The following is a 24,282-nucleotide window of genomic DNA, read 5'->3' as shown; positions in this document are numbered from 1 at the left end:
TCATATTTTGAGTTGAGTAGTTCAACTAACTCCAAATTCATCCAATTATGTCACCATCATTTCCATGTCATTTTTTGTACAAGAATGATATAAGAGATTTTGTCAGATGTTTTGCTAAAATCTAGATACACTTTCTGCCACATTTTCCTCATGTAGAATGTAAGCTCCTAGAAGGAAAAACACTGTCTCATTTTGATAATTGTATCCCTGGCACTTAACATGGTGACTGGTATAGAATAGATAGATAATGAATGCATATCGATTGCTCTATCTGGGAAAAAGGAAAACAAAATGAATCTGGTTTGATTTGCTCTTAATGAAGCCATACTGACTCTCTGTGGCCATCTCTTCATTTATTTTTAGACTTTCACTGAGTGACTTTAATAATATGTCACAGAATTTTGTCAGTTTATCTCACTGGCTTATAGCTTATAGAACCTATTCTCTTCCTTTCTTGAAAATCAAGACAATATTTGATCTACTTCAATCCAGCAGAACTCTTCTCATTTTCACTATCTTTCAAATCTCAGCAACAATGACCTGGCAACCATATGTCAGTTTTTTTCAGTGCTGCAGGATAAGTTTATCTGAGTCAAGTGACCTGAATTCATCAGGGTCATTTGGGTGTCTTCCTATTGTCTCCCAACCTGTTTGAGACATTAAGTTTTTTTTTTTCTTTTTGGAGGGCAATTGGGGTTAAGTGACTTGCAAAAGTCACATGGCTAGTAAGTGTGTCAAGTGTCTGAGGCTAGATTTGAACTCAAGTCCTCCTGATTCCAGGGCTGGTGCTCTACTCACTACACCATGTAGCCACCCCTATTAACTTCTTAATAATCATTTTTTTCTATGCCTTCCAGTCTGAAGATCACACAGACAGGACCACATCACCTATGAGCAGCAGTGATGCTTGAGCAGACACCTTCTTGACAGAAAAGAAAAAGAAAGAAGAACAAAGGTTGATTAACTAGGCCTTTTTTGCTCTATCTATTCCTAGTATCCTAATAATTATTTAATGGTTTTCTATTCTCCCTTCCCTCAGCCTCTCCCTGCCACGTTTTTCAGCCTTACCATTACTAGCCACAGACTCTTGCTTTCATCTGTACATATCTATTCTGAAATCTACATTATTTTATTAGTTTCCTGGGCAAATATATGCATCTTTATAGAGTTCCATATTCTAATGGCTTTCAATGTAGTAATAGCAACATTTTAGGAACTGGAATGTACTCCATTTCCTGCCTTTTATCAACAAAATTATTTCTCTCTTTGCTTCAGTCTTATCCTCAAAAGTTTCCCTTCCTTCCCAGGTTGACTTTTACTACAGAATTTTAAACCAAAAGGTCTTACCTGTGCTTTTTCTGAGCTTTTTGCAAACTTTTCTCTCAAAATCTAAGGTACAAGTCAGGCTTTTCCCATTTTTCCTTTCCTTCTCACACAAACCCTATGAGGGAGTGGTCACTTCCCCAACATGATCCCCATAATTTCCAGTTTAGGAATCTTGTACTGTTGGTAAGAATCAGGAACAGAAAAAAAAAACCTGTTCTTTGTTACTCTTTTTAGAGATGGAATTATCACTAAGGGCAGTCAAGGAAGTAGTACTTGCTTTCCTTTTGGCAGATATCTGGATAACTGTAGTCTCTCCACAGAATCATATATTGTCTCAATGCCCAGCTCATGACCTCTTCTCCACTAATTCTTCTTTCTATCTAGGTGGTCTATAGTATATTCTGATGAGATTATCTTTTTTATTTCTGCCTACGATTAATTCTACTCAAATGCTCTTTGGCAGGTGAAGATACCTCGTTGGTGCATTTCTCATGGTAGAAATTGCTAGTAGTCTTTATATCTGGAAAAGAGAAGGGAAGGTGCAAGGAGACAGTATAAAGGACCCAGCATTGAAATGTAAGCAATATTATGGGAAAAAGGGAAATGCTGGTATGTGATTGCACAGACAGGATCACATCACCTATGGACAGCAGTGATGCTTGAGTAGATACCTTGTTCATCACTGAAATGGTAGCTAGCATTGGAAACAATCACTGGTATTGGACTGATTGACCCACTATTGTGGCAATGGTAGGCAAGGACTTGTCAAAGATATTGAAGTAGGACCAAAAAAAAAGTTGTTACTCATGCTGGAAAATTTGATTAGACTTGCTAGCATTTGTTTCTCTAAGAAGTCTTGGCTTTTTACTAAGAGTAAGTTTTAAGTAAGCTTCTAGAGTGAAAGCAGGGAATGATTTCATTGTCTCGTATTCTCAGGAAAAAAACAATTACCTCCTCCTCCTCTTCCTTCTGTTACTGCTTCTACTACTACTACTATTACCCCTACTACTAGTATTACTACTAGTACTACTACAAGTACTCTACTACTATTACTACTACTACTAGCACTTATATAGAGCTTACTATATGCCAGACACTGTCATAAGTGCTTTAAAGATATTACCTCATTTAATCTTCAAAACAACCCTGGGACATAGGTACTATTACTATTCTTATTTTACAGTTGAGGAAAGTGAGGTAACAGAGGTTGTGACTTGTCCAAGAACACACAGCTAGTAAGTACCTAAGGACAAATTTGAACTCAGGTCATCTGGACTCCAGGACCAAGACTCTACTGCATCAGCTAGCTACTATCAATGAAGCATCCAGTGGAAAGTTTGTATTATCTACATGTATGTATAGGTATAGGTATTTATATGATGTATATGTATATGTACATGTGCAGGTATAGGTATGTGTGTATATATGTACATGTATGTGTATATGTGCCCATAGATTTTATACCTCTATGCATGTATGAGTATGTATGTGTATGCATGTATGTATATGTGTGTGTGTTCCCTAGTAGTAAGGAGTCAGTATTCTTGTAAGGGCTGAGGCTCTAATGAAAAGGTCTTATAAAGACAATTGCAGATATGGTTATGATATAGCATTTAATCTACAACTCCATCCCACTCATTAGTCATTCAATCAATATGAATTTACTATATGTCAGGGACTATATCTATCAAGTGTTATAAATATAGAACTGGAAGGAACCTCAGAGGCCAATTCTCTCCTTTTACAGATGAAGGAGCTGAGATCCACTGAGCTTGTATCACTTATCCAAGGTGCCACATAGGATATATAAGAGGTGATATCTAAACCTGGGATCTCTGGGTACTGAGTCAGTCACTTCTCTGTAGTCCAAAATGTGTGAAGAATTTGGGTTACAAATACAAAAGAAGACGTTCATGGTCTCTTTTAAGGGTCTTTGTGTAACGGTGAGGGATCAGTTGAAGAAAATGGGGTGGGCGGGTTTGTTTGTCCTGGAAAAGAGAAGATTTTGAAGGGTCATGATAGACATCTTTGAAATGTCTGAAAAAGTAAGAGAGAGTAGGTTTGCTCTGGCTGAATTCTGCTAAAGTTGGAAAAATGGTAGATTTTGGCAATATAGTGGGAATATATCCAAATCATTCATGTGCACATTACAAAACATCAGGATTTCATTACAAGCTGTATTTGTACAAGACCAATACAACCAGATGAAAAGTGAAAAGAATCATGCCTTATCTACATTGTAGTTTCCAGACCTCAAGGATATTTGGAAATATGAGAAATCTGAAGCAGATGGCAAGAGAGCAGATGTTGAATGGTGAGAAAAGTTAGACAAGTAAATCTGGGCATTATTTAGCTAAAGAAATTAGTTAAAGGTGACTAGGTGATGGTCCTGTATCAAAACCTTCCAGACCTGTACTTAATAAATACTTCATGAGGATTATGTCAATGAAGGAATATGATAAGAAAACAGGCTTGAGGGAAAGGCACTAAGGAATCCTTATTTACAATGACAGATGAAATGGTCTAAGATACAGGTAGTGGAAAAATGATGAAAAGGAAAATGTTTTTGTAGAACCATTTAGAGAATGCTAGCAAGAGTATTTAAAATAATACTATCCTTAAGCCCAGGTTCTCATTTACAGTCTAAGTGACAATTGATATTGAAAAAATAGGAAGATTATTTCTTGCCCAGACATTAAGTCTTCATACCTATAAGATTGGAAGATTTTCCCTAACTAGGCTAGCTAGCTCAGGAGAAAATTTAACATGAAAAAACCATATGTGGGTTTGACTTTAGGAAAGTAGTTCTGAAGTAGCATTATATGTTCATTTAATATATAAATCTGTTCGACCATTTGGCTATGCTTGGTTTAACTGTACATTAAGAGTAAAATTTGGATAGCAGCTGGAAAAGAGGTATGGTCCTGATAGGGGCAAATACTATGAGTAATAAGCCAGGCTGTAAAATTGCAAATGTTAAGTTTTCCCATTCTTGCCTCTCTCTCCTTCCTCCCCCCAAATCACTTATATGCAGACTCAGGGAAAATATTGAGGAGTTGAAGTGACTTAGAATTTGGCTGTCAAGAAAATCTGCTCCATCAAAAAATGGAGGGGGGGGGGCGGCTTTTAAGTAGAATCATAGAATCCATTACCATGTGATTTTCCTCCATCTGTTTTTGCCTCACAGTAGAGAAAATGCAAGATAATCAGAGGCTGCTAATATGAACCCATAAAAGTAACATCATCTATCCTTAGATTAAACAGGAAATAGCCAGGGAGTTCCCTCCCTAGAGATAGGGTGAAAAGCTATAAAGGCATCTTTCTACTGGATCTTTGAATTCAAAATGCCAGGAAATCCCGAGGCACAAGATTTGGAGATAGAGCTAGACCTCTGTATGTGCCCCAAATTGACTTTATTCTTATTTTTTTATGCTAGTTTAGCAATCATTATTTTTTTGTTTGTTTTCCTGGAGACAATTGGATTAAACAACCTGCCAAGGGTCACACAGCTAATAAGTGTCTGGTCCTTCTCACTTCAGGGCCAGACAGTTCTCTATCCTCTGTATCACTTATCTGGCCCTTAGTAATCATTTTAAAACAGCAAAAATGTGAGTCTGGACTGACATTCTTAATGAAACTATGTTGGCTCTTGGTGGTCACCAGTTTTTTCAGATGTTCACCAACTTTCTCTTTGATATAATATTTTAGAATTTTGCCAGGAATTGGAGCCTATCTTATTGGCCTATAGCTTCCAAGCTCTACTCCTAAGAATTATTTTGTCTATATCTTTCTTGTATATAATTCTTAGCATGTTTCCTCCTCCATCAGACTAAGCTTGCTGAGAACAGGGACTGTGTCTTTTCCCTTTCTGTTGTATCCACAGACTTTAATAAAGTACCTAGCACATAGCAGGTGCTTTATGAATGAAATCTGGCTTCAAATATGTGATGTAGATTTATACTATATGGGCCAGATTCATGGTGATTCTGCACTTACAAGAGTAATAGTGAAATGATTCCTGTTTATGTTCCCAGCTGGGGAACAAAACTCTCTAACAATTGGCTGGAGGGTGGGGGTGGAGCTCCCAACTCTTTGCTAGGGAGTGGTATCTCTTGGGAGGTTCCCATTATGCCCTTTGCCACAAATAAAGGGGCACCCAACAAAATATAAGAATGAGGTAGATCACAGGTATTCAGGAGAAATAAGACAAAATCTGGAAAATATATTCCTTAAGAGAATTAAAATGTAAAATAAACGCAAACAGAAGAAAGGATGTGACAAGGTAGGACTGATCTATCTCTGAGGGTTTGTTTCTTTCCATGCTGTTACATCTGGGTGAGGATGTTTCTGATAAAACACTCAGAGTCACACGTGACTCTAAGCTGATCCCTTCAGAAGGAGGGTATCTCTCATGGTTGTATAGAAGAGAACTGCAAATGTGGCCAACACCAGATGATGCCCCCATTTTGTGCCACTGCCTGCTGCCATAGGATGCCACCTATCCCTTCTTTCCTCTTCTAGAGTCCCCCACAACTCACTGTCGTTAATGCATGAAAATTCTTTTTTTTTTTTTGCCTTTTGGAGAGCAATTGGGGTTAAGTAACTTGCCCAAGGTTACACGGCTAGTTTTGTGTGTGTGTGTGGGGGGGGGGGTATTAAGTGTCTGAGGTGGGAACCAAACTCAGGTCCTCCTGACTCTGGGGCCGGTGCTTTACTCACTGCATCACCTAGCTGCCCCTAATGCATGAAAATTCTTGACCCCTGTTTGAGGGCTGATTTCTTTAGTCTCCTCTCATTACAAACTGGGAAGAAATATAAATCCCAGAAGATTTTGTGGCAAACCAACTCTTTGCCAAGGATGATTACATAAATATTTATTGATTTCCTTCTTCTATTGAAAATCAGGATATTTGTCCTTGGCTTTAAAAAGGAGAATGTAGTTGAGCCGATTCCAAAGTAAATAAAAAAAACTATGTTAAATCAGTAATTGATAACAGTCCAGTATCAGTGAGAAAGGTACTGAATTCTTTCTGTGTGCTTTATTTATATCTTCCCTTTCAAGTGTCAATCAGTCAACAAGGCACCATCTATATTTTAAGACTCTAATGAGCTGTTAGTCAGTCTTTGTGCCTAACAGTTTAAATGAGCTATATTTTCATGAAAGATAACAATAAAGCAGAAAATCCTGCTTATCTTTGATTCACTTAGCAGTGTGTATAGTAGCCTTAAAGTAATGGTCCATCTGATCTTGCTCATATGGTAGGCATAGGTCCCAAAAGGAAATGAAACTGCTTTTGAAGAGGTATTCTAAAGACTGAAACATAAAAAGACACGGGAACATCAAAGTCATCTTTATAGTTGTGGTTTTAACATTGTGTCAAGGCTGATCCCAAACTAGATTTGAGAGAAGAGAGATGAAAAAAAAAATCATCTTTTCTGTAATTGCCTTTAGGAGTCTATATCTCTACAACAACCTCAGCATCCTTTGCAAGATTAAAAAGAAAGCTGTGAAGTTGGTAATTCAACCATCATTAAGATACTGAGAATGTTCAGTTATAGTATTGACTCAACCTGCTATTCAATTAGGCAGTGGTAGGAAATTATTGACAAGTGTGACAATGGAAATGCGGGACCATGCAAACCCTACTGGACTTGCTCTTTAAAAAAAGGAAAAGATAAAAAGAGGAAAAGATAAGCAAGTTCATAAATCCAGAGTTAGCATATGCATTTAATTAATTATAAAATGTATTAGTTAAAATCTTTTGTGATGTTTTTCACAGAAAGCAGTTTCTCATCTGTTCCCAAATAATAATATTAATAATATGGTTATATACAATGATGTTTATAGCTATATAAAAAGATTCAGGTTACAAACTAAGATGGATGAGAGACATAGATTACTGATAGTAGATAGATAGAAAATTAGAAATGTGACATAGATGATGTAGACAGATTCAGACAGACACAGATAGATAGATAGATGATAGATGATAGATAGAGAGATAGATAGATAGATAGATGATAGATAGAGAGATAGATAGATAGATGATAGATAGATAGATAGATTAGATGATAGATAGATAGATGATAGATAGATAGATAGATGATAGAGAGATAGATAGATAGATGATAGATAGATAGAGATAGATAGATGGATAGATAGATGATAGATAGAGATAGAGAGATAGATAGAAAGATAGATAGAGAGATAGAGAGAGATTAGATAGATAGATAGATAGATGATAGATAGATAGAGATAGAAAGAGATTAGATAAGTAGATAGATAGATAGATAGATAGATAGATAGATAGATAGATAAGTGGGTGGATGGATGGATGGATAGACAGAGACAGACAGACAGACAGACAGTGTGTATTCTTAATGTACAGTATCATTCCTGAGGTTTGAAATATTTTTGTTTGGGAAGGACCACAATGTAAACAAGGGTAGCTAGGTGATGCTGTGGATAGAGTTCCAGGTTTGGAATTAGAAAGGCAGCTTCCTGAGTTTAAATCTGGCCTCAGACACTTACTGTGTGACCCTGACACTTAGCCCTGTTTGCCTCAATTTCCTCATTTGTAAAATGACCTGAAGAGTGAAACGGCAGACCGCTCCACTGTCTTTGCCAAGAAAACCCCACGTGAACTCATGGTCAGACACAGCTAAAATGATGGAAATATAGCAGAAAAGTATATTAATGAAATAATCAGTGAGCAGCTTAAGGGCTCGATTTTCACAACAAACTCCAAGGCATTCGTATTCTTCGGGAAAGTTTTAGGGAGTTCCATTTGAAAATTATACCCTCCAAGGATTATTGAATTGTTCCTACTTAGATAAGGATAATATTATCATTATTAATCAATATTTTGCTAACTTCTAAAAGGAATGTAAGCTCCCTGACTTCCCCCTTAACTGTTTCACTTTGCACCCCTAGTTCCCAACACAGCGCTCATAGTAGGTGCTTAATAAATGCTTATGGATTGTAGCTGTTTAAAATAAGAACAGAAGTAAGAGATTGTATTAATGTAATTCACTGTCTTCCCAATCCTCAACAGTAGGGTTGTTGAGTATGGGGAAATACATGTTCATTCAAAGGAGAGGTGAATTCTTTCTGACGGAGCCTGTGTATTAGGTATGCACCAGCATCTGTGTAGGGATAGGGACTGATTTAGTCAATCAATCACCCCACTTCAAATAATTACTTTAACCAGGTGAGAACACCTTTATTGAATCATTTAATCCACCAAGCACATTAGACTAAGTACAAAATGTCCTTGACCAATTTAGAAGGAGAAAGAGCCATTTTGATAGAATGGAATGACATTGGAAGTCCACTGGCCTTGGCTGATGATGCCTTGTTGGTATTCGGTAAAATGGTAAGCTAGTATAGAACCAAACATTATTCCAGTATCTGGCCAGTGTGTAGTAGAAGCAATCACAGCCAAGCCCCTTGAAAGAAATTACTTTGGGGTTCTGGAGGTCTGGATGTGGGAAGTACTCTTTTATTTCCTCCTCAATACCCTTGATCAGAGAATAAGTTTGTGAACAATGGAAGGCTGAAAAATCTGGAAATTTCAACAGTATCTTACCAGAGTCCCCTAGGACAGCAACAGTTGGTAGTAGTGCCTACATCAGGACCAAGGAAGGACAAAATAAACCAACTTAGCAGAAAGCTACAGCGTATCTATAGGAGTCATCATAAGAGTTCCATGAAAAAGAGAAAAATATATCTAAGAACTCTGAAATACTTTTTTCTTAAAAACCACATGAAGCTTGAACCCACTTTCCCCTAGATTCTTGTACATACTTGCAAGAAAATGTCCCTTAGTTTGGGGGATGTTTACATTGAATGTTCTTACTATTATTAACCTCAATAAATATATACTCCTAAAAGCTAACTAAATCTGGCTGGCTAATTGATCTGAACTAATAATCATGGGAGGAATGTATTGGTGAGGACTTTTGAGCTATATGGTGTGCTAGGGCCAGCTTGAATGAACTCTTCAGAGACAACTGTTGAATTTTTTTTTTCTTTTAACCTTTTTACCAATTTATTTATTTATTTTTAGTTTTCACCATTCATTTCCACAAGATTTTGAGTTACACATTTTCTCCCCCTCTTACTCTTATCCCCCACCCCAAGATAGCAAGCCTATTGAATACCCCTTCCCCCAATCTGTTCTCTCTTATATCCTCCTCCATCCCTCCCTAACTTTCTAGTAGGGCAAGATGGATTTCTATGCTTCACTGCCTGTATATCTTATTTCCCAATTGAATGTAAAAAAGAAAACAACAACAACAACAATTTTTTTAACATTTGTTTTTAAAACTTTGAGTTCCAGATTCTTTCCCTTCTTCCCTCCTCACCCACCCTTACTGGGAAGACAAGCAATTCAAGATAGGTTGTACATGTGTAGTTACCCAATACATTTCCATAGTAGTTATATTGTGAAAGACCCACTATATTTTCCTCCATCCTATCCCACCCCCCATTTATTTTATTTTCTCCTTTGACCCTGTCCCTTTTCAAAAGTGTTTACTTCTAACTACCCTCTCCCCCAATCTGCCCTCCCTTCTATCCTCCCCCCTCTTATCCCCTTTCCCCCTACTTTCCTTTTTGTTAAGATACCCAGTTGAGTGTGTATGTGATTCTCTCCTTAAGCCAAATTCAGTGAGAGTAAGGTTGACCCTTTCCCTTTCACTTTCCTGCTCTTCCCCTCCATTGTGACAGTCTTCTCTTGCCTCTTTTATATGAGACAATTTACCCTATTCTATCTCACCCTTTCTCCTTCTCCCGATGTATTCCTCTGTCACCTCTTAATTTTATATTTTAGTTATCCCTTCCTATTCAACTGATCCTCTGCCCTCTGTCTATGTATACATATACACACATATACATACATACATACATATTTATACACACATACACCCTCCTATACATACATACATACACACACACACATATATATATTCCCTTCAACTATCCTCATACTGAGGAAAGTCTCATGAGTTACAATTATTGTCTTTCCATGTAGGAATGTAAATAGTTCAACATTAATAAGTTCCTTATGATTTCAATAAGTTCCTTATGATTTCCTGTTGAATTTTCAGTGTGAACATTGGCAAATACTGCAAATTAGAGCTTGGCTTATTGTTTTTATTTGTTGTTTAGACTTAAGAAAGAGATGGATAAAATGATAATAATACAAATTAAAATTAAAAGTGAATCAGATGTACTTTTTCCTGAAAGCCAGACATTAAATATTTACCAGCACACTTCTGGCTATAAATAGTAGAAAAATATTCCTTCTCTAGTCCCAAGGGTTGTCACTAGAACTCTCAGAAGAGAAAAAGTATCCTTGCTTCTGAAATCTGATCCCATAGCACTAGGATGTATTGAGAGAACGACCTCAAAACCTGTTCTATACCTGGATCAAATTTGGCTTAGTTTAGAATGCAGAAGATATTTTTATCTACCTAATTATCAGGAGGTATGGAGGAACAGGCTATATATGGATAATTGATAAATATATAGAATATACATATATACATATACATACACACATACACACACACACACACACACACATATATATATATATATATATATACACACATACATACACACCTATGTGTGTGTTTATAGAATGATAAAGAATCTATTGACCAGAAATTCTGGGATAAAGAGAAAACTACTTCTACCCCATGACCCACCCACCCTTATTGGTCAGAATCTCTGACTACAATGAAAATTAAAGGTGGGATGCAAAGAAAATTCAGAGGAAAGTCTCCCCTTATTCCTGATGGCCCATTTCTAGGGTAATATCTATTTCTACATTGTTTCTTCTTTCTTTGGGACTAGATAAAAAAAAAATCTGTAGTATAGTGGAAAGTACTTTTCTCTAAGTTAGGAAGCCCCGTGTTTGAGCCCCTCTTCTGACACATGTGTCACTGTGTGATCTTGAGCAAGGTGCTTCTCAGTGTCTCCAAGATGATCGGTTGTAGAACAATGTTAGATTTTCATTGATAGAGTTTTCCCACATAGTTTCCTGGCCAGAGAAGCCATAGATTCATAGCAATAAAATAAAGATAAATTAAAATTTTTTTAAGTTCATAGAATGTCCAAGAAAATATTTAACTTATAAGTTGTACAATTTTATTGGTAGAGAGTTTTCTCACTCAGAAAAATTACAGGTAAGCTCCACAGATAAGGAAGATAAGAAGCTACTGAGGATATATATTCATAGACTTTCCTCTCTTCCTATTGGCCTGGGTAAAATGTTCTCTTTTTTCCTCTTCCCTGAGAACCTGACTGGTGGCTGTATCTCCTAACTTTCTCTCTCTCCTCTTGGGAGACATTGGGTCTCATCCATCTTGTGTATCTCATCTTGCCTGGCTTCTGCCAAAGGGCTGAGGTCTCTTCCTTTTCATTATATCTAGAACCTCATCATCCTGAAAGGTGGAGTTGACTTAAAAATTCACACAGTAGCACCAGCACCCCATGGGGCTCCTTCCTTTCTCTCATTGGAGAGGGTGGTGGACATCTGGGAGCTACTCCCTGATCCTCCATTTAAGGAGAGCACCCAGGGCATTCACATCAGCATTTCCCAATCAGCTGCTCTCCTGGGCTTTATAAACCCCAGAATCTCATCATCCTTTAAAATAAACTGAACTCTATAACTTACACCTCTTCAGATCATTTCCCACCTGGCTGCAGGATTTTGTAAGGCACCCCTTCCCAGATCAAGCACCCGCTTGCATCTTTTCAGATTTTTTTAGATTAAATTTAAGATTGATTCTTTTTAGATTAGATTGTAAACTCCTTGATGGCAGGGACTGTTTTATGCCTTTCTTTGTACCCCCAGCACTTAGCCCAGCACCTGAAACATTATAGGCCCTTAATATATGGTTATTGATCCTGACTTGAAGCCTTAGATATCTATGACATCATTTTCCGGCAAATTTTAAAGCCCTTGCATTCTTCAAACTATTATTCTTCTGGACTTTCTAAGATGCCGGTCTATTGATTTGCTCATTGGTCTGTCTGTCTCTTTCTCGGTCTCCCCTTCCCTTTTTCCCTCCACATTTTTTCTCTCTTCTTTTCTTCTCTATAATTTGGTATTTGGAGTTGTTAAGCTTTGAGAATTCTGCAAGTCAATATGTAAAAATTTTTGTATATTTATAATTGATCTCCATTGTCAAGGCAGATATACCTATGTGTCTGCATTTTTTGAGTGAGTGTTAAGGAGGTAGATTTTCAATTTAACAGATGCTATTTTTGCTATGATTTACATATTTGTTTCAGAAAACTTTTCAGAAATTCCATATGCATTGTCATTCTGTTTAATTCATAAACATCCTTTGTCTCTTAAAGAAATTTGCATGCTTTATTTACACACCTATAGGGCAACTGTAGTGGATCCTGAGGGTTTGGGGAGAAGTGAATTTGGGAGGGGATCAGAAGAATCTTCTCTTCTCAAACTCATCAATGCTGGTCACATCACTTCACTATTCAGACTTTATTCACTGAAACCCATGAAATTTAATGAAACAAAATAAATACCCATACATCACTGAATTCAGAATTTCCTCACAATTGTTATACACTGTTGGTTGTGTACACTTTTAAAATAGTAATAGCAAGTTGGATGTCTCCCGGCATTTTGCATCCTAGATGGTTGCCTACTTTCAGAATAATGTACTTCTGAGTCTGAAAACTACCTGTGTTGCAGTAATTATTATCCTCATTGTTGTTTGGGATTCAAACTATTCTATTGACCTTCTGGGAACCCATATAGTAGGACCACTGAATCAGATGTCTAGTCATAAAACACTTTCTCACTTTTCAAAATATTTTGGATGCAGCCACATAGTTGGATAAACCAAAAAAATATTTTTTAACAAGATACTTAAATCTGTGCTTCTTGAAGTCTCATTTAGTGTCTTTGACACTGGTCTTTGTGACATAGACCTTGATGACTCAGAATTGTTTTAAGAATCCAATGCAATACTCTAACTCAGAGAACAAATACCACAAGACATACCCAATAATTAACATGACGGAGAAAAAAATAGGGATTGTTCTCAACAGTTTGGGAAGGAAATGGAGAGTTAGTCACTGGTCATTTCAGAGGTCATGTCTCAGTTGGATTACTGATGCATTGAGCAAGCCTATTTTCCATTATACTGCCCCCTCTTTCCTATTACTGCCAAATTAATTATTTTCACTTAAAGTTCTATCATGTCCTTTCCTTGCTTAAAATCCTTCAGTGATTCCCTCTATATAGTGCAATGAAATAAGTCCAAGCTCCTGAGACTGGCATTCAATGCCCTTCACAATATGATCCAACTTACCTTTCCTGTCTTGTCTTAATGCTACTACCCTTAATTTAACACTATGCTTTATCCAAAATTGGACATTCAACATCATCTACATACTGCCTCTCTATATAACTCACCTTTTCTCACACTTTTCCCCATGAACAGAATGTCTGTCCTAAAATCCTTCTTATCTTCAAATGCAATCTCACTCAAGAATCCTTCCCTGATATCAAGACAGTGTCCCTACCCCTCCCCTTTCCAATTCCCATTGCAAAGTTTCCTTCTTTGGGACTTAAATGGCACTTTGTACCTCTTTTATACACTTACAATATTTCATTCTGTACTATATCTGTGTGTATGTGTGTGTCATAAACCCCTAGCAAACTATAGGCTCCTCAAGACTGAGATGGTATCTTACTTAATCTGTTTGCCTTCTTAGGTGTTTAGTGTTATGCTCACATAGGTTTAGGGCTGTAAAGGACATGCTCCATTTAGATGAGGAAACTTAGAGTCACATAATTAGTGTTACCAGTTCTTCCTAACTCTACACTCTATACCCAGCACGCTTTCCACTCACTGTGTAACCTAGTCACTTTGTACATAGTAGCTGCTAGCTATGTTTGCTGAAGTGAGCTGATGTTCTATGTATTTATAATCTACATTGAATTACACTTATTTACATGTATGTACTCATTCCCTTACTAAACTGTAAGACGTTTAAAGAAATGGACCACATCTCATTCATCTTTGTATTAACTTACTCTATTAGCACAGAACCAGGAATGAATAAAGAAATTAAATATATATATATACATACATACATACATATACATACATACATACATACATACATATATATACACACACACACACACACACACATATTTGCTAAGTACTTGCCAGGTGCCAGGCAGTATAGGAGGCACTGGAAAAGCAAATACAAAAGTGGGACAGTCCTAACCTGCAAGTTTCTTATTTTAACGGGGATAGACAAAACAAATAGGAAGAAAAAGGAAAAAAGACCTATATGTACAAAAATGATTATAGCAGTTCTTTATGATGGCAAAGGATTGGAAATTGTGGCGATGTCCATCAACTGGAGAATGGTTGGACAAGTTGTTTTATATGATTTTGATGGAATACTACTGTGCTTTAAGAAGTGATGAGCAAGATGCCTTAACACCTTAAAAAATAGACTAACTCAAATGGCAAAAGAGATCCAAAAAGCCAATGTGGAGAAGAGTGCCTTAAAAAGCAGAATTGGCCAGATGGAAAAGGAATTTCAAAAATTCACTGAAGAGAATAATTCCTTCAAAATTAGATTGGAGCAAATGAAAGCTAATGACTTTATGAGGAAAATAGATCCAGGAGAGATAATTTTAAAATTATTGGACTACATGAAAGCCATGATAAAAAAAAAAAGAGCCAAGACATCACTTTCAAGAAATTCTCAAGGAAAATTGCCCTGATGTTCTAGAAACAGAGGGCAAAATAGAAATCAAAAGAATTCACTGATCACCTCTTTAAAAAGATACCAAAAAGAAAATCCCTGGGAATATTATAGCCAAATCCCAGAGTTCCCAGGTCAAGGAGAAATATTACAAGCAGTCAGGAAAAAACAATTTAAGTGGTCAAGATGGCAGAATAGAAGCAGGACCAACCCACAGCTCAGGCTCCCATCTTTGCCAATCCATGTAAAAAGGGGACTCTAACAAAACTTTGGAGCTGCAGAACCCACAAAATGACACACAGAAGCTAACCTCCTACTGAGGAGAAACTGGCAGGAATTGGCCAGTGCAGCACTCTGGGAGCAGAGCCCAGCTCCAGGCACAGGTTTTAGCTCCAGGGGGAGCCTGACCAGCTGCAGGCCTGGAGGAACTCCAGATCAGCAGGAGTTGTGGCCATTTCCAGATTTATTAACACAAAGATGCAAAGGACAAAGTGAGAGGTCAGTGCAGTCTGGACTTTGGGACCTAGTAAGTGGGAGTGTGTGGCTTTTGCCCCTGGGGCAAGAAGCCACTGAGATGCCAGAACAGCCAGCCAGTGCCATGTGGCAGCTTCAACTCTTGGCCTGCAGAGTGTAGGGGGACCAAGCAACCAGTCTGAGGGGTATTTGCTCTTGCTTTAACACTCTGGGACCTGTATTGCAGTGTAGGGTGGAGGTTCTGGGGCATGTGTCCTGCTTGCAAATGTGGAGGCCTCAGAGAGGGCACCCATCTAATACATCTGGCAGTGGAGAAAACCCCAGCATTTGGGACAAAAGCTCCACTGTCTGGTGGCAGAGTCTTACTGTGGCAAAAAGCCCAGGGGTCAAGTGCCTGAGGAGCAACATGACCAGGCAAAGGAAACAAAGCAGACAGAAGATTCCAACATTCGACTCCTATATTGGAAGCAAAAAGGAGCAAAGCATAGAACAGGAGGAAGACAGTGAAGTCAGATCTCCTGCACCAAAAGCTTCAAAGGAAAATATGAGCTGGTTACAGGACATAGAGGACCTTAAGAAGCAGATAAGAGAAGTGGAGGAAAAATTGGGAAGAGAAATGAGAACGATGCAAAAAAATTACAAAATGAGAGTCAACACAGTTTGACTGAGGAAAATCACACCTTTAAAAATAGACTAACTCAAATATCCAAAGAGGCTCCAAAAGGCAATGAGGAAAAGAATGCCTTAAAAAGCTGAATTTGCCAGATGGAAAATGAATCTCAAAAGCTCAATGAAGAGAATCATTGCTTCAGAATTAGATTGGAGCAAATGGAAGCTAATGACTTTATGAGAAATCAACATGCTGTTAAACAGATCCAAACAAATGAAAGAATAGAAGGCAATGTGAAATATCTCATGGGAAAAACCACTAAACCTGAAAAATAGATCCAGGAGAGATAATTTAAAAATTATTGGACTAACTGAAAGCCAGTTAGTAAGATCAAAGTAAGAACCTAGAAATCATCCTCCAGGAAGTTCTCAAAGAAAACTGCCCTGATGTTTTAGGAACAGAGGGCAAAATAGAGGTTGAAAGAATGCACCAATCACCTCCTGAAAAAGATCCCAAAAAGAAAACTCCTAACAATATTATAGCCACATTCTGGAATTTCCAGATTAAGGAGAGAATATTACAAGCAGCCAGGAAGAAACAATTGAATATTGTGAAAACACAATCAGGATAACCCAGGGTCTGGCAGCTTCTACATTGAGAGATCGAAGGGCTTGGAATATGATGTTCCAGAGGTCAAAGGAGCTGGAATTAAAACCAAGAGTCACCTACCCAGCAAAGCTGAGTATCATGTTTCAGGGGAAAATATGGTCATTCAGTGGAATAGAGGACTTTCAAGAATTCTTGTTGAAAAAAACAGAGTTGAATAGAAAATTTGACATTCAGATACAAGAAGCAAGAGAAGCATAAAGTAAACAGGAAAAAGAAATCATAAGGAACTTATCAAAGTTGAACTATTAACATTCCTACATGGAAAAACTATAATTGTAACTGATGAAACTTTTCTCAGTAGTGGAAGGGAACAGATATATATATATATATATATATATATATATATATATATATATAGATAGATAGATAGATAGATAGATAGATAGATAGATAGATAGATAGATATAGATAGATAGATAGATAGATATGTTCATATATGTTTATATATGAGGGTATATGGTCAAATGAATATGTATGTGAATGTTTATATATATATATATATATATATATATGTTTACAGGCATACATAGATAGAGGGCACAGGACTAATTTAACAGGAAGGGATGACACTTAAAAGATGAAATTAAGAGGTGAGAGAGGAATATAATGAGAAGAGATGGGTAAACTTTCTCATATTGAAGAGGCAAGGGAAAATGGTTACAATGGAAGGGAAGAATAGGGAGGCAAAAAGGAATGGGTCAATCTTATTCCCATTGAATCTGGCTTGAGGAAGGAATGAAATACAAACTAAATAGGGTATCTCACCCTACAGGAGAGTATGGGGGAAGGGGATGGGAGGGGGGACAATGGAAGGGAGGGCAGGCTGGGGGAGAGGGAAGTTGGAAGCACCCACTTTTGAAAAGGGACGTGATCAAAGTAGAATAGAACAAGTGGGAGGTGGGATAGGAGGGAGGGAAATATTGTCAGTCTTTTACAATATATCAACTATGTTATTGTTTTCCATTAGCCACACATGTACAACCTATACTGAAGTGGTTATCTTCCCAGTAAGGGTGGGTGACAAGGAAAGAAGGAATCTAGAATTCAAAGTTTTAAAATAAAATGTTTATATATATATATAATACATGTAATTGGGGAAATAAGATATACAGGCAGTGGGGCATAGAGATCCACCATGCCCCACTAGAAAAGTTGAAATTGTGTATGGGAGAAAATATGGGAGAGAGCAGACTGGAGGAAGGGATATCCTGTGGGACTGCTATGTTGGGATGGTGGGTAGGGGAAAAATGGGGAGAAAATTTGTAACTCAAAATCTGGTGGAATTGAATGATGTAAATCATAAGTTAATAAAGCATTTGAAAATGAAAAAAAAATATAAGTATTGTGGAAACATAATTAGGATAACACAAGACCCAGCAGCTTCTAAATTAAGGGATGAAAGGACTTGGAATATGATTTTCCATAGGTCAAAGGAGCTAGGATTAAAACCAAGAATCACCTACCCAGCAAAATGAATATAATCCTTCAGGGAAAAATATGGATATTCAATGAAATAGAGGATTTTCAAGCATTCTTGATGAAAAGACCAGAGCTGAACAGAAAATTTGACTTTCAAACACAAGAAGCAAGAGAAACATGAGAAAGTAAACAGGAAAAAGAAATCACAATGAACTTATTAAAGATGAACTATTTACATTCCTACATGGAAAAATGATAACTCACGAAATTTTTCTCAGTATGAGGATAGTTGAAGGGAATATATATGTGTTTACAAACATCTATGTATGTATAGGAATGTGTATGAGTGTATATATGTGTGTGTATTTGTGTACATGTATGCATAGACAGAGGGCACAGGATAAGTTGAATATGAAGGGATGGTATCTAAAAAATAAAATTAAGAGGTGAAAGAGGAATATATTAGGAGAAAGAGAAAGGGAGAGAGAATAGGGTAAATTATCTCACATAAAAGAGGCAAAAGAAAACTGTTCAATGGAGGTAAAGAACAGAAAGGTGAAAGGGAATAAGTCAATCTTACTCTCTTTGGATTTGGCCTAAGGAGGAAATGACATACACATTCATTAGGGTATTTTACCCTACAGGAAAATAAGGGGGAAGGGAATAAGAGGGGAGAGGATAGAAGGGAGTGCAGTTTGGGGAGAGGGTAGTTAGAAGCAAACATTTTCAAAATGGGACAGGTTCAAAGGAGAAAATAGAATAAATGGAGGGTGGGATGGGATGGAGGGAAATATAGTTAGTCTTTCACAATATAACTTCTATGGAAATGTTTTTCGTAACTACACATGTGCAACCTATAATTGAGTGTCTTCCCAGTGGGCATGGATGAGGAGAGAAGAAGGGAAACAATCTGGAAATCAAGGTTTTAAAAACAAATGTTGTTAAAAAATTTTTTTACATGCAACTGGGAAATAAGATATACAGGTAATGGGGTGTAGAAATCCATCTTGCCCTACAAGAAAGTAAGGGGGTGGAAGAGGATATAAGAAAGAACAGATTGGGGGAAGGTTTTTTCAGTATGCTTGCTGTATTGAGGTGGGGGTAGGGGAGAGATAGGGAGAAAATTTGTAACTCAAAATCTTGTGGAAGTGAATATTTAAAACTAAAATAAATAAATAAATGAATTTTTAAAAAAGAAGGAAAAATAAAACAGTCTCTGCCCTCAAGAAGCTCAGAATCTAGTTCAAGAATGCTACAAGCCAGAGAGGGAGGGGAGAAGCAAAGAGAAGGGGGTGTGGTTTGTGCACATAGCAACAGCATAGATAGCAAGATTCTTGGACTGAATGCAGAAGGGTTGCTGTATTAGGACAAGTATACATTTATTTACTCACCAAGGTAGGCCATTGATAAAATTTCCCCTTTGTCCCTATGTGCCAGTTAAGGGTTTGTTGAATGAACAAATAAACTTATGTTTGTGGTTCACTTTCTGCTTGTTGCTTCCTGGATATATGGATATACATCCTCTCTGAAGTAACAGGTTTCCTTATTAATGCCCTTTGGTCAATATCCCCCCCATCCATTAATTTGAATCTCACCCTTGGCTCCCCCATCTGACCATTCCTTCGATCTACTCCTGTAGTAGCGCTGACATCAAACCTGTGACGGCCCTTCTCTGAGGGTTCCTAATTACATTCTTTATCTTACTTTCCCACTGTTGAATGTTGACATTGCTTCCACCTGCTGTTACTTCCCTTTTACGGCCTGGTCAGGTAAATCCTACTTTCCTTTTATGATATGAAAAATGAGATGCCCTATAGGGTTTCTGCCAAAAGAGTAATTTAGCTGGGATTTTTGAGAGCCCCTAATTTACTGGTTCTGTCTTGACAAATAAGTCTGGACGCAGCAGTCATTTATTCTTTCCCATTAAAACATTGCTGAAAGGGCTGCTTTCTGGGCAGGTGCCACCCAGGCTACAGAGAAGGCCTGTGTTCATCTTCTCTCTGCTGCTCTGGTTCTGACAGCACCAGGGACAAAGTGTTATCATCAAAGAGCATGGGGCTATGGTGATGGTTGGGTGGTGAGGTGATGTGGATAGATAGGGACAAAGATGAGGGAGGGGAATGTCTCTTTTAGCGCTCCATTGGCAATTATGTTAAACAGATATCTCGTCTCCTGCTCTGCTAGTTGGTCTGTCTCCACAGCAACAGGAACTAGGCCAGAAGCTGGCTACTTTCAGCTCACTTTTTTAGAAGGCCTATTGGGCTCGGTCATGGTTTCTGCTCTATAATGAGCTACAGATTCAGAAACCAGGATCTATACACATACTAAGTTAGTGGACTGAGGCATATAGCTTTATAAAATTGAGTGAGGAAGGCACCTCAAGGGAAACAAAATTGTGTGTTTACCCTGAATACATGTCAAATACAATTCATTCTGTTTGGAAGCCTAAGAGGAATTCTGAGATCAGTAACCATCTATCAGCAAGAAAAGCTTGCCATGGATAAAGGTAGTTTATGCTGAGAATATGCCCCTTCACAAAACTTTTGACCAGCCTGTTCTGCTACATTACAAGGTGGCCCATAGTATAATAAATAAAAGTGACATTTTAAGACATTGTTCTGCCATAAATCATTTCTTATTCCCAGCAAGAGCATCTCTTAGATTAGATTACTAATGTATGGGAATATATAATTGAGAAACACTTGGGTGTCATGGATAGGCAGCTGGCCTCAGAGGCAGGAAGACAAAAGTTCCATCTTTGGCACAATACTGGTTCTGTGATCAGGGCAAATCACTCAACCTCTCAGTGCCTCAAGCAATCCTGCAGGGTGGGAAGTTGCTAGAATAGCTCTGTTCATTATGAGTACCAAGACCTTCTTCACTGACAATTCCGTACACTAATGAACTTGCAGGTGGAGACAAAAACTAAGTTAGGGTGACAATTAGAGCAAACAATAAATGTGTGCATCCTTATTTAAAATTAATAAATACAAAAATAAATTAACTAAAATTATTTAAAAGTAATTAATTTAATGAACTATAATGATTCTCTTTCTTGGGTGCAAATAAGAGGGACAGTGTGAATACATTTTATACATTTGATACAACCAGGGTTCAATGATTTACTGAACTAAATTTTGGATTTAATCACAGAATAGTAGAATTTGAGAATAGGAAAGGACATTAGCATGTACCCAGTTTAACCCAGACAAGAAAGGAATCCCTACTAATAATGTCCTAGACACATAGTTATCCAGACTCTGCTCAAAAACCTCTCAAGGGAGCCCCTTTTACTTTTGGACAGGCTAATGGATAGGAAGTTTTTCCTAATATCAAGTTGAATCCTTTCTTCACATCATAACCTTTCAAATCTCTAAAGAAAGCTTTCATGTTCTCCTTAAGACTTCTCTCACCAGGTGAAAAATCCTTACTTCCTTCAAATGAACTTCATTTGATGTGAACTCAAGGTTCTTTTTTATCTGATTTGCCTTCCTATAAATACTGTCTAGTTCAGGGGTGGGGAACCTGTGGCTTTGACATCACATGTGGCCCTATAGGTCCTAATGTGAAACCCTTTGACTCAAGGGTCACACTTGAAGACCTAAAGGGCCACACGTAGCCTCAAGGCCACAGGTTCCCCACCCCTGGTCTAGCTTGTCAATGACCTTTTTAAAGTGTGACACCTAGAAATGAATGTAGTTCTTCAGATAAGGCTGGACAACGCCAGAACAATGCTTCCATTGTCTTCCTACTCCTGGAATTCATATCTCTTATTGCAGCCCCAAAATCAGGTAAGATTTTTTAGCTGCCAAATCACACTGTTGACTCATTGAGTTCCAATCCATTAAACTCCCTGTCTCCTGGATCTATTTTAGAACAATTTCCCTGACATTGTAACTTGTGAAGTTCATCTATTTGTCTATTTACATAACTTTTTAATTTAGTACCTAATGGTAAGATTTTAAATATTTTCTACTGAATTTTGTCTTCCTTTGTTATTAGTCATATCTGACTCTTCATGCACCCCATTTGAAGTTTTCTTGAAAAAGTTACCGGAGTGGTTTGTCATTTCCTTCTCTAGTTAATTTTATATATGAGGGAACTGAGGCAAATAGGGTTAAGTGATTAGCCCAGGATCACACAGCTAGTAAGTATCTAAGGCCAGATTTGAGCCTGATTGGGCCTTCTTGACTTCAGACCTGGCACTCTATACCTTTTATCTTCCTAGATTCAACCAAATGTTCTAGCCTCCCAGGCCTTTTTGAATCTTGACTGTATCATTTAGTATATGACTATCTGTCCTACTCTAATCTCTGTTCCACCTTTATAGGTGAACTGAAATTGTTCTCTCAAAGTTACCACTGATCTGTCATCCTTTGGAACCTATCTACAGCATTTGTAACTATTAATCCCCTCCTGGATACTTTCTCCATGCTCAGGCTTTTTCTTGGTTGTCTTCCTGTTTCCTTGACCACCATTTTTTCCTCAGACTTCTTTTCTGGATCTTCTTTCTTGACACACCATCTAACCATGGGGATATGTCAAGTGTTCCCTTCTCTTTTTCCCTCTCTGTACTATTTCCCTTGGTGATCTCATTGACTACCATGGCTTTAATGATCATATCTCCATAGATAATTCTCAGATTATATATCTAGCCCTAGGCTGTCTTCTATTCATGATCCTGTATCACTAGCTGCCTGTTGAGCTTTTATTTTTTGTTTTAACTATTGATTCAAACTGTTTTCCCAGAGGCCCAGGTCTTCCACCTTCTTGTCCTTCTTAATTCCTTACTCTTGCATAATGCACATATCCAAATAATTTACTCAATATTATAGTTTTTGTCTTTGCAACATCTCTTATATATTACCCATTTTCTCCATTTAAATAGCCATCATCCTGGAGAACCCCTTGCATAGACTGTTGCAGTTTTTGGTCTCCCTTCCTCAAAACTTTCTTTACCTCCAATTCATCCTGCACTCAGATGCTTAAAATGGTTTTCCTAAAACATAGATTTGACCATATAATCTCCCTACTTAATCAATTCAAGTGTATCGCTGTTACCTCCAGGACCAAATATAAAGTCCAGCCATTGGCATTAAGGTTGTTCACGATGTTTACCTTTCATGCCTCTGCAGTCTTCTGACACTTGACTCCCCTCCAGTAATTATAGGATCTAGCTATACTGGACTATTTGCTCTTCTTCTCACATGAGATCTTTTGTCTCTATGTATTTGTCCTTTCTCCCCATGCCTGAAATGTTCTTCCTTTCCATTTCTGAACTTTCACATTCTTCACTTTTTTCAAGATTCATTTCAAAGGCCATCTTTTGCAGAAGACTTTTCCATCCCTTCCTCCACTAGTTCCTTCCTCTCTAAGATTACCTTCCTTCTATCCTGTGGGTGTCTTGTGTGAATAAACATATTTACCTGTTCTCTCCCTTATTAGTGTGTGTAAAGTCCTTGTATCCCTAGAGTTTAGCATGGTACCTGCCACATAGTAGATATTTAATTAATTTATTGGTTAATTGATTGTGTCATCTGCAAATTTGATGATCATGCAATCTATGTCATTAGTCAAGTCACTGATAAAAATAACAAATAGAACAGAGTCAAGCACAGATCTTTAGGGTACTCCACTGAAAACTTTCCAACATGTTGACATTGAACTATTAACAATTAATCTTTTGGGGGCAGCTAGGTGGCATGGTGAATATAGCACTGGCCCTGGAGTCAGGAGGACCTGAGTTCAAATCTGGCTTCAGACAACACAAAAACTAGCCATGTGACCTTGGGCAAGTCACTTAACCCCAATTGCCCTCCAAAAAGAAAAAAAAAAGAAAAGAAACTGAATGTTGTAAACTAAAAGTAAATAAATAAATTTAAAAAAATTAATCTTTTTAAATTCTGAATTGATCAAATTTGTTATTATCTAGTCCACATCTGTTCATCTTCTTGGCCAGAATAGTATAGCACAAGTCCCAAATCCCATTTGTATGTGCCTCCCTCCTCATATC

This window comes from Petaurus breviceps, unplaced genomic scaffold, assembly GCF_028583685.1.
Source record: "Petaurus breviceps papuanus isolate PSGF00001 unplaced genomic scaffold, PetGlider_PUasm1.0 126, whole genome shotgun sequence".
Classification (NCBI taxonomy): Eukaryota; Metazoa; Chordata; class Mammalia; order Diprotodontia; family Petauridae; genus Petaurus; species Petaurus breviceps.
Note: the sequence above shows the minus strand (reverse complement) of the source record.